Source organism: Petromyzon marinus, unplaced genomic scaffold (genome assembly GCF_048934315.1).
Source record: "Petromyzon marinus isolate PM22_M1 ecotype Great Lakes invasive population unplaced genomic scaffold, UKy_Petmar_22M1.pri1.0 PM_G_Scaffold_24, whole genome shotgun sequence".
NCBI classification, from domain to species: domain Eukaryota; kingdom Metazoa; phylum Chordata; class Hyperoartia; order Petromyzontiformes; family Petromyzontidae; genus Petromyzon; species Petromyzon marinus.
In genome coordinates this window covers 2,369,891-2,380,451 of record NW_027422806.1, presented here as the reverse complement: position 1 = coordinate 2,380,451, position 10,561 = coordinate 2,369,891, and the positions used below count along the sequence as shown (strand labels likewise).

General features: G+C 43.1%; 1 long non-coding RNA gene across 1 annotated transcript; it reads left to right on the top strand.

The window, feature by feature from the left end:
* The first annotated feature begins 9,864 nt into the window (after window positions 1-9,864).
* On the top strand, window positions 9,865-10,158 carry LOC142913320 (uncharacterized). The gene is made up of 2 exons (XR_012934611.1): window positions 9,865-9,919; window positions 10,090-10,158. It is a non-coding gene; the product is annotated as an uncharacterized LOC142913320 (long non-coding RNA).
* Window positions 10,159-10,561: the final 403 nt, after the last annotated feature.

The following is a 10,561-nucleotide window of genomic DNA, read 5'->3' as shown; positions in this document are numbered from 1 at the left end:
CTGTGTGTGTGTCTGTCTGTGTGTCTGTGTGTGTGTCTGTGTGTGTGTCTGTGTGTGTGTGTCACTGTGTCTGTGTGTGTGTCTGTGTGTGTGTCTGTGTGTGTCTGTGCGTACGCTTGTTTGTTAATTGTTTTAAATAAGTATTAAATAGTTGTTGACGATTTTGCGGCGTTTGAAATTGTTCTATTGTTTGGGCTGCCAGAATTGAGGCCCATTTTGCTTAGTCGTAACGTGTATAAGTTAGACCTTACGTATCGCTTAATTGATGAATGATTGTGAGCGTTATCGGTTCTAGTTAACGTAAGCTCTGCAGTGATTCTCATAGTGCTAAGATATTCGTATTGTCCATCTCAGTCACGGCGGGGCTGTTTAATGCTTATCATAGACGTGATAAGTCCGGCAATACAAATGATAGCCAGGATAAGATTTAGACTTTGAATCCTAGTCTGGATAGGTTGTATAATGAATATCGTAGATAGGATGAGTATAGTAATACAAATGATAGCTGAAACGTGTGTTAAGGGGCCGTCCATAAATGACGGAGCACAGCTGGGGGGGGTGGGGGAGGGGTCAGACATTTGTGACGATGTGTGACGAGGTGGGGGGGGGGTGTTTGAGAAATGTGACGTCACGTCAAAATGCGCAACTTTAAATAAACACGTCCTGCTGAATTAAAGAGTAAATAGACTTCTTAATAAACGTTTCCTGATGACAGTGAGCACACACCCGGCATGCACGTGACTTGACACGCACGACAGTCAGTGTGTCTGTACGTGTGTGTGTACGTGTGTGTGTGTACGTGTGTGTGTGCGGGTGTGTACGTGTGTGTGTGCGTGTGTACGTGTGTGTGTATGTGTGTGCGTGTGTGTGTACGCATGATGATGCGTAGGCCAATGTACCTGGGGAGCGGTGGCGCAGTGGTTAGCGCACTGCCCATACGAACCCGGTGCCACCGAATCCCGCTTCCCAATTCACGACGGACTCGCGCATCGGTGGCGATCGTGCGGACCGGCGGTAAACTCCCCTAGGTCGGCTCAGACTTAAACGAGCACCTGGGGTAGCGATCTGTGAACAACATCATCATCATCAGCAGCATTCGTGGGAGAGACAAAAATGGCCGCTGAGGAAGCTGCCACCTCACCCATCCCCCTCGTGTGTCGTCACGACCTTGGTAGCACTTGCCCCAAGGGTCTGTGCGAGCTATACGGGAACATTTGTCTTTGTGTGTGCTGCTACGTGAGATTAAAGTTATTATTATAATGAGATGTCTGTGTGTGTGTGTGTGACTATAACCTTTGTGTGTGCTGCTACGTGAGATGTATTATTATAATGAGATCTCTGTGTGTGTGTGTGACTATAACCTTTGTCTTTGTGTGTGCTGCTACGTGAGATGAAAGTATTATTATTATAATGACATGTCTGTGTCTGTGTGTGACTATTACCTTTGTCTTTGTGTGTGCTGCTACGTGAGATGTATTATTATTATGAGATGTCTATGTCTGTGTGTCTGTGACTATAACCTTTGTCTTTGTGTGTGCTGCTACGTGAGATGAAAGTATTATAATGAGATGTCTGTGTGTGTGTGTGACTGTAACGAACCAGGAGGCAGGTTCCATGATGAGATGCGTCTCACTGAAAAGGAGCCACTTGTGTCCACCAGGTTCGTAGCGCGGTGCGCTAACCACTGCGCCACCGCTCCCCACCAGCGGATGTTCGCTGTCGATTGCGTTCCGTGCAATGCCTCGTCCCCACCACGGCAGCAGCAGCAGCAGCAACAACAAAGGAAAAGATCTCCCGGATAGCCGATACAGACACTTGGGGCAATATCAAAGCATTTTTGTTTCCAAGTGTGGTTAATGCAGAGTTGATGCCTTGTGATGGGGTGTCTGTTGTTTGAACAACGTAACACCGGTATTCTTGCCGGAAAGGGTAAAACCTCTCATTTTTTTGCATAGTGTCGTGCAGAGGGAAACCAGAAAACAAAAACCCACATCATGATGAACACGAATTCCCAATAGAAAGAAATGTGTCGCCATTTCCTGAAGGAGTGCATTATGGTTATCTTGTCTTCGATCACCACCGAAGACAAATGTGACATTCCGAAAGCAGAAGTGATGCAGCTGTTGTCAATTGGTCATTTTTATTTGCATAGCGTGCAATGGCCGTGTGCTGTTTACAACACATTTCTGCCTTTTCCAGCCTGCACTGTTATTCTGTTATGTTTTCATTGTTGTTAAAAAAAAAATTCTTGAAGCATTATTTTTGCCTGCACCTCTTGGCACATTCCTATTTCCCGGTACGGATCTTCTTGTTCTGTGCTCGTGCAACACGAATCTCAACTGCATACTAGCTGGGTGACTGGCTAAACAGGACTTTCTGTGTAACAAACATTGATATTTCCCATTATTAACAGGTTTGTATGTATGTATGTTGAACTTCTTTGGTACCGTACGTAGCCAACCATGCTAATGGTCGGTGCAGGGGATGGACAACAAACTAAACACAACAAGTAGTTGTATTAAAGGTTTGATGAGTGGAAAGACACGATATAGAATGCTGACATTTTAGCCAATCCCCACCCATCATTAGAACAGAGATATTTGATTACTTACAGTTGCAAGTCGTCATCTGGACGTGCATTGAGCATCCCCGACGTCATCTCGGCATTAAATAAGCACCTGATGGAATTTCGATTTAAAGCTTTCGTGACTGCAAGGATTCATCTTTGGTTCTATTCGGTAAAGTCACGTAGGTAAATAATAAAACAACAATAATCACGACGTTTCGGCCACAACACAAGCGGCCTTCATGAGGTGAAGGGACGAGCCTGTCTGGAGGACAGCGCTGGAGTGGAAGAAGCCACGCTTAGATCACGACATTTAAGCTGTGTGAGAAGAAGAAGAAGACCACGGGCTTTGACAAAGGAATTAGCATATAATTTAGCATTGAAATGGCTCATTGAAATAGCTAAGTTAAAGTATACACATCCGCATAGGTGCCCCTTGACAAATGAATTAGCATAGAATTTTGCATTGAAATAGCTGAGTGATTAGCTAGTAACTGGTCACAGAAATAGCTATGTTAAAGTCAGAGTATATACATTCACCGAGGCACCTAGTACTCATCAAACAGGAGAATTTAGCGAAAGACGACCACGATCAGACATCGGACCTGTGTGCAAGCAAAGAGGTGGTGTAAGTGCCGGTGGGCTTGCAGTTTGGCGAGGGGGGGGGGAGAAAGGGGGGAGGGGGATTTTACCTATTGATGGTGTGAAAATGGGAATTTATAAGAGCTGCGAAAGTTTGGGGTACCACTACTCGAAAAATATACTGTACCATTGAAATTAGTTTAATGTTTAGTTCGATTTAGAACATCTTTCCAATGGTTGCTTAATTTGAAACCATCCTCTCGGTTGAAATTGTGTCTGTGTTTGTAGATCTGAATTGCTTCATGAACAAATCTCTGATAAAAGCCCGTGGGTTTGCAAAGAACCTTGGTATCGGAGAAAATTAGATCGTGATCCCCCACAGCGTTGTAACAGTGATCAGCTACGGCAGAAGAATTCGTTTTGCCGTGTTTCAAATCTGATTTGTGCTCGCGAATTCGGTCAGAGACATGTCGCTTTGTCTCACCGATGTAGCAATAACCGCAGGTACAACTCAATTTGTAAACCCCGGGGTACTGTAAATCAGGAATGACATCCTTCACGGATGGGATCAGATCACGAATTTTGTGTACTGTATTGAACCGGACCTGGATCTTGTGTTTGTTTAGAATTTTGGAAATATTTTTAGTAACGCCTGCTATATATGGAAGTGTGATGGTTTTGACCGGAGTATCATGTGGTTGTTTCTGTATGGAGGGAGAGACAGCTTGGCGGATGGTACGGTCAGAGTAACCATTCCTTTTGAGGGCCAGGTGTACATGTTTTAATTCACTGGTCAGGTGGTGTTGGTCCGAAATGCAATGAGCCCTATGGTATAAAGTTTTGATGAGAGAATTCTTTTGGGCTGGGTGGTGGTGGGAATCAGGTTTCAAGTAGGAATCTGTGTGGGTGGGTTTCCTGTAGACAGAATGCCCCAATGAGCCATCAGGTCTCCTCTCAAACAGAACGTCTAAGAATGGTAGCTTGCCATCTTTCTCCACTTCCATGGTGAATTTGATGGCGGGATGTCTGGAATTGATGTGGTGTAGGAAAAGGTTCAGAGCTGTCTGGAGGACAGCGCTGGAGTGGAAGAAACCACGCTTAGATCACGACATTTAAGCTGTGTGAGAAGAAGACCACGGGATCTTTGACAAAGGAATTAGCATATAATTTAGCATTGAAATGGCTCATTGAAATAGCTAAGTTAAAGTATACACATCCGCAGAGGTGCCCCTTGACAAAGGAATTAGCATAGAATTTAGCATTGAAATAGCTGAGTGATTAGCTTGTAACTGGTCACAGAAATAGCTATGTTAAAGTCAGAGCATACACATTCACAGAGGCATCTAGTACAAATCAAACAGGATAATTTAGCATTGAAATAACTGAGTGATTAGCTTGTGACTGGTCACAGAAATGGCTATGTTGAAGTCAAGGCCTACACATCTGAGCTATTCACAGCAACTGGGTATACACTACAATATATAATGAATACTATATAGTGAATTTTGATTTAAAGCTTTCGTGACTGCAGTAATTCATATTCTTAGTTCTTTCGGTAAAGTCACGTTGAAGGGAAACAATAAAATAATAAAATATATATAAAACAATAAAAATTCTCACGACGTTTCGACCATAACACAAACGGTCGTCATCAGGTGTGTCGGTTTGCATACATTTATTTATTTTTAAACGGTGTATTTATTTATTTATAAAAAAAAACGTTAGCGCCACGCGCAGCGATTTGGCAGTTTATTTAGAAGGACGAGTCCATCTATGTTCTGAAAAGAGGAGGGGGGAGACGAAAAATTTAAAGTATGCTGTCTGAAAGTCACTGTAAGCGTGAACAATCAATTAAGACCTGAAATGGTTTATCAAATCTTTCCAATGATTGCTAAGCCAGAATCCATCTTCTCGGTTGAAATTGTCTCTGTGCTTGTATATGTGTATAGCCTCATGAACGAATCTCTCATGGTAGCCAGATGGCTTACAAAGAACCTCTGTCTTGGAAAAGTCAATGTCATGTGAGCCTACTGAATTATAATGATCTGCCACAGCCGAGTTGTTGGTCCTACCGTGTTTAAGGTCTGCTTTGTGTTGACGAATGCGGTCCGAGACATGGCGTTTGGTTTCTCCAATGTAACTACTACCACAGAGGCAACTTAGTTTGTAGACGCCAGGGTACTGTATGTCCGGAATCACATCTTTTACAGACGGAACCAGATCACGGATTTTATGTAATGTGTTGAAACGGACCTGGATCTTGTGTTTATTGTTTCCATTCAACGTGACTTTACCGAAAGAGTTAAGAATACAGGGACCACGTAATTGTTTAAAAATGTCTTTGATTATAACTATAATTGCCTACAATTCGTCATTTGTAGCTTATTTAGACTATAATTTATTCACTACCCAAAATGTATTTACTTGAAAACATAGAGCTGATATTTATTCTTGTTCTTTCGGTAAAGTCACGTAGAAGGGAAACAATAAAATAACAAAAATATAAAACAATTACATTCTCACGACGTTTCGACTGCAACACAAGCAATCATCATCAGGTGTCACACACAGGCACACACACAGAGACACAGGCACACACAGAGAAACAGGCGCACACACACAGTGTGTACACACACACTGTACACACACACACTGTACACACACATTGTACACACACACAGTGTAGACACAGTGTATACACACTGTACACACACACACTGTACACACACACACACAGTGTACACACACACAGTCTGTACACACAGTGTACACACGCACAGTGTGTACACACACAGTGTGTACGTACACACACAGTGTGTACACACACACAGTGTGCACATACACAGTGTACACACACACATAGTCTGTACACACAGTGTACACACAGAAACAGTGTGTACACACAGAAACAGTGTGTACACACAGAAACATTGTGTACACACAATAATGTCCACGTTGTAGTTGCTGAGCTCACGCACGCAAGGGGTCTCTGTTCAAGAGATGGAGCAATGGAAAATGAATCTAAATCAGTGGTTCTTAACCTGGGTTCGATCGAACCCCAGGGGTTCGGTGAGTCGATCTCAGGGGTTCGGCAGAGCCCCCGCCACGGAGGTCCGGACACACTTGAATTATTGTGTAAATTTGTGATGACACACATGGCCCGCTTGGCCATCACTGGCTGCAGATGATCATGCTACACTGCTTGGCCAATCAGCGCTGCGGGGAATTTAGTGCGTACTCAGTAGTCAACGTGTGACTGTTGTTGTCGTACGTCGTGTGATTTCTTTAATATTTTATCCATTCTAACTATGTCGGGCAAAAGAAGAAAGTGGTCGGACGAATATGTACAACATGGATTCTCATGTATCACGGAACGTGATGGGAGTGAGCGTCCTATCTGCATGATTTGCAACGCCAAGTTGAGCAACTCTAGTCTTGCACCGGCAAAACTAAAGGAACACTTCTTGAAGCTGCATGGAGACGAGGAATACAAGAACACAACACTTGCTGAATTCAGGGTGAAGAGAGCCAGATTCAATGAAAGGGCCACTCTGCCTGCTCTTGGATTTGTACCTGTTAACAAACCGATCCTGACAGCATCGTACGAAGTTGCTTACCTGATCGCAAAGCAGGGCAAGCCACACACCATTGGTGAAACACTTGTGAAACCAGCTGCATTAAAGATGGCGAATCTGATACTCGGAACAGCGGCCGAAGGTAAATTATCCCAAATTCCCCTTTCAAATGACACCGTCAGTGACAGAATAGAAGACATGAGTAAAGACATCTTGGCTCAAGTAGTCGCGGATCTGATTTCAAGCCCGGCAAAATTCAGCCTTCAACTCGACGAAACCACAGACGTTTCTGATCTAAGCCAGCTTGCTGTTTTTGTACGCTATGTGTAAGACGACATGATAAAAGAAGAGTTTTTATTTTGTAAGCCTCTTACAACAACAACGAAAGCAGCCGATGTGAAGAAGCTTGTGGATGACTTCTTCAGAGACAACAATCTTTCATGGGATATGGTTTCTGCAGTTTGTACAGACGGAGCTCCAGTCATGCTGGGAAGAAAGTCTGGTTTTGGTGCGCTAGTAAAGGCCGATGCACCACACATCATTGTGACGCATTGTATTCTGCACAGGCATGCGTTGGCAACAAAAACCTTACCTCCAAAAATGGCAGAAGTATTAAAAACTGTGGTGGAATGTGTGAACTATGTGCGAAAAAGTGCTCTGAGGCACCGCATCTTCAGTGAGCTGTGTAAAGAAATGGGCTCTGAATTTGAGGTACTTCTGCTCCATTCTAATATTCGGTGGTTATCCCAGGGACAGGTGCTGAATCGTGTTTTTGCCATGCGTGTGGAATTAGCCCTGTTTTTGCAAGAGCACCAACACTGCCATGCAGATTGCTTCAAAAATCCTGAGTTCATTCTCATTTTAGCGTACATGGCTGATATATTCGCAGCTCTCAATCATCTCAATCAGCAGATGCAGGGTGGTGGAGTCAATATCATGGAAGCGGAAGAACACCTGAAGGCTTTTCAAAAAAAGCTACCGTTATGGAAACGACGAACAGAGAACAATAACTTCGCAAACTTCCCGCTTCTGGACGACTGTGCAAGTAAGATCGAAGATGTGTCTGGAATCGGAGATATTTCTGTATCCACGGAACTGAAGCAAACAATTGCCACGCACTTAGATGAGCTTGCAAAGTCTCTCGACGGATATTTCCCTACAAGAGAGTCATATCCAGCATGGGTGAGACAGCCGTTCACGTTTGCTGTTGAAACAGCAGATGTCAATGATGAATTCCTCGACGAAATCATTGAAATTCAGCAGAGCCAGGTTCAACAGCAACTCTTCAGAACAACAACGCTCTCAACGTTTTGGTGTCGACAAATGAACAAGTATCCAGTTATTGCTAAGAAAGCCCTGGATTTTTTTATACCATTTGTTACAACATATCTTTGTGAGCAATCCTTTTCGAGGATGCTGGACATAAAAACGAAGAAAAGGAACAGACTTTGCTGTGAAAATGACATGAGAGTGGCACTTGCCAAGGTGAAGCCACGCATATCTGAACTGATCTCTCAAAGGCAACAGCAGAAGTCACATTGATTTCCAGGTATGTAATTTGTTGTGAGTTTATGCATTGTGTTGGTTTTATTCTTTGAACAAGGTAATGTTCATGCACGGCTCATTTTGTGTACCAGTAAAAAACATATCTACGTCTTGAATTTGAAAAAAATCACATTTTATTTTTCACTAAAGAGGGGTTCGGTGAATGCGCATATGAAACTGGTGGGGTTCGGTACCTCCAACAAGGTTAAGAACCACTGGTCTAAATCAACTTAAACTCCATTCCCGCTCTGTGACGTCACCACTCAGCATGACCTCATCGGTGTGAAACGCCAGGGGGAGGTGTGCCTCACTAGCGATGTCATGTCACCAAGGTACTCACCCCACACCCGTCCACCGCACCCTTGAGCGTGACGTCACCTCTGCTTGGTCACTGCCGATATCTGTTCCGGTACAATCCTTATTTGGGCAAAGCTACGCCCAGTCACTGGCGGGTCATTAACATAATGAGTTCGTGAAAGCCGTCACGAGTTTATTGGGACGGGTTCAGCACCCACGCCCCCATCCCTCGACATATGGCCCGGGCTCATTAACATAATTTATTCAATTTTGATTTAAAGCTTTCGTGACTGCAGTAATTCATATTCTTAGTTTTTTCGGTAAAGTCACGTTGAAGAGAAACAACAAAATAACAAAAAATATATATAAAACAATAAAAAATTCTCACGACGTTTCGACCATAACTCAAACGGTCATCATCAGGTGTGTCGGTTTGCATAAATTTATTTTGAAAACGTCATATTTATTTATTTATATAAAAAATAACGTTTGCGTCACGCGCAACGATTGGCAGTTTGCCCAGGACTAGTCCATCTATTTTTTGAAAAGAGGAGGGGGGAGACGAAATTTGTTTTTATGTATGCTGTCTGAAAGCCACTGTAAGCGTGAACAATCAATCAAGAACTGAAATGATTTATCAAATCTTTCCAATGATTGCTAAGATAGAATCCATCTTCTCGGTTGAAATTGTCTCTGTGCTTGTATATGTGGATAGCCTCATGAACGAATCTCTCATGGAAGCCAGATGGCTTACAAAGAACCTCCGTCTTGGAAAAGTCAATGGCATGTGAGCCTACTGAATTAGAACAATGATCTGCTACGGCCGAGGTGTTGGTCCTACCGTGTTTAAGGTCTGCTTTATGTTCACGAATGCGGTCCGAGATATGGCAAACGTTATTTTTTAATATATAAATAAATAAATATGACGTTTTCAAAATAAATTTATGCGAACCGACACACCTGATGATGACCGTTTGAGTTACGGTCGAAACGTCGTGAGAATTTTTTATTGTTTTATATATATATTTTGTTATTTTGTTGTTTCTCTTCAACGTGACTTTACCGAAAAAACCAAGAATATAATTTATTCAGTTACGGAGCCCCTCGTGGGAGGGGAGTGTCTTATACCCCGGACGTGACGTCATGCCACCTTCTGCTGCTGCGTGACGTCACGAGGTAACAGGAAGCGATCGCTTCGCTCTTGCACTGAAATCTGAGGTGAGAAGTTATTATCGTGTTGGTGGTCGTGGTTGTTGTGGTGGTCGTGGTTGTTGTTGTTGTTTACCAAGGTAGAGCCTCTCTCTCTCTTAGGGATGTCAGTTGAGTAGCAGCGAGCATGGGAATCGATGTCCAGGTTGGAACTTTACAACGCGGGGCCTAGCCACGCGGGGCCTTGCCTCCTGCCCTCGCCTGATTGCGTTCACTTTAATTATCTCGCTTAAGTTTAATTTGTCTTCACCCGGCTCGCCACTTTATAACTTTGTTTTATTGTAAATATTCACGCAGTTTTTATTTTTTTTTCAGCAGGCCAAGCCCGCTTGAGCTGCTATACCGCTCTTGTTATCAGAAGCGACCTGCCCACAACAACACAAGGTGGGGCTTTGTCAACGTGTGTGAATGTTTTGACTTAAAACTTTGGTGACTGCAGGAATTAATATTCTTGGTTCTTTTGGTAAAGTAACATAGGTAGAAAATAAAATTTAAATAAATAAAAATAAATTGTAAGTAAAGCAAAAAAACTCACGTTTTGAATACAAGCAGTCTTTATTTAATGTAATTGTATTATCAGTTATTGTTATTTTCTATCTACGTAACTTTACCGAAATCAACAAGAATACGTGTGTCAATGTCTTATCGGTCAAAGACGCTAAACGGAGTGACGCGCAAACTCCAAATATACAGCAGGCATCAGGGTCGGGATCGAACCCACGACTTCCTGTATACCAGGTGAGGTAGTTAACATCTCACCACGGAGAGACACACGCAAACTCCAGTT